The following is a 1670-nucleotide window of genomic DNA, read 5'->3' on the forward strand; positions in this document are numbered from 1 at the left end:
TTTTTATTGTTTACTAATGCATGAGAAAAAGAAACATGTTTATTTGACTCACTTATTACTTTATCATCAACTTTCTTATTTTTAGGACTCAAAGTATCATCTTTCTCGAAAGTATCAAGATTTTCATCCTTACTCTTTGAGTTTAAATGATCTTTGTTTTCATCACTATATGGATCATTAACTATTTTACCACTTCTAAGAGTAATAACAGCTTTTACTTGATCAAATTTATCTTGATTTTGATTTTTAAGATTAGGTTGTGGTTGAGATGGAAATTTTTCTTTTTCATGAATATTAAGTGTGGATGCAAATTTTGCAAGAGTTTCTTTCAAATCATTCATAGATTGAATGTTTTGAATATTGATAGACTCTTGCTTTTGAATGCATGCATGAATTTCATCTTCAAAATGTTTTCTTGGAGGTGGGATATAAGGAGCATAACCTTGATGATTTTGGTTATTTTGAAAAGGTTGTTGTGAAGGTTGTGCATTATTATCGTTCTTCCAACTAAAATTAGGATGATTTCTCCAACCAGGATTATATGTTTGTGAAAAAGGATCTAATGTTGTTTTTTTAAAATTGTTAACATAATTGGCTTGTTCATGGAGACATTCTTTAAATGAAGGCAAAGTAGGACAATTTTTTGTAAGATAATCATGTGTGTCACATATATGACAAACAATTTCTTGAACACTTTTTAATTGATTACTCTTTTTCATTTCTAATGACTCAATTTTTCTTGCTAAAGATGCAAGTTTAGCTTGAATATCTACATCATTTTTAAGATGATAAATACCAACCCCATTTGTTGAATTATTGGTTTTACTTGCTGGTTCAATTGAGCTTATATTATCCCAATTTTGAGCATTTTCTGCTAATGATTCCAAATATTCCATAACTTCATTTGGGTTTTTATCTTCAAAAGTTCCATTACACATGAATTCTATCATTTGCCTATCTTTAGGTATTAAACCTTCATAAAAGTGAGAAACTATCCTCCATATTTCAAAACCATAATGTGGGCATGTATTAAGTAACTCTTTATATCTATCCCAACATTGATAAAATGTTTCCCCTTGTTTTTGAGAAAAAGTTGTAATTTGTCTTTTAAAAGAGTTTGTTCTATGGGAAGGGAAAAACTTTTTTAGAAATTGTTGTTGCATTTCTTCCCATGATCTTATTGAACTTGATCTCAAATTTTGCAACCATGTTTTAGCTTTATCTTTTAAAGAAAAAGGAAAAAGCTTTAATCGAAAAATATCCATGCACAATTGATCATTATAAGTGTTGCAAACCTCCTCAAATTCTCTTAAATGCAAATATGGATTTTCAAAATCTAGGCCATGAAAATTTGGTAAAAGTTGAATAATTTGAGGTTTAAAATTGAAATTAGATGCATCAGGAGGAAAAACTAAACAAGATGATGTACTAGTTCTTATTGGATTCATATGGTGCCTAAGTGTTCTTGGTTGTTCATGTTCTTGATTATTATTATTATTATTATTATTATTATTATTATTATTATTATTATTATTATTATTATTATTATTATTATTATTATTATTATTATTATTATTATTATTATTATTATTATTATTATTATTATCATCTTGATTATTAGAATTATCCTCCATGTTTAAAATATTTTCAAATACTCGAACAAGTCTACC

The 1670-nt window shown here is 26.8% G+C and overlaps 1 non-coding gene across 1 annotated transcript; it reads left to right on the forward strand.

The window, feature by feature from the left end:
* The first annotated feature begins 1008 nt into the window (after nt 1–1008).
* Nucleotides 1009–1119, forward strand: LOC140876986 (small nucleolar RNA R71). Its single transcript, XR_012149208.1, has one exon. It is a non-coding gene; the product is annotated as a small nucleolar RNA R71 (small nucleolar RNA).
* The last annotated feature ends 551 nt before the right edge of the window (nt 1120–1670 follow it).

The sequence above is a fragment of the Henckelia pumila genome, chromosome 1, assembly GCF_033568475.1.
Source record: "Henckelia pumila isolate YLH828 chromosome 1, ASM3356847v2, whole genome shotgun sequence".
Lineage (NCBI taxonomy): Eukaryota > Viridiplantae > Streptophyta > Magnoliopsida > Lamiales > Gesneriaceae > Henckelia > Henckelia pumila.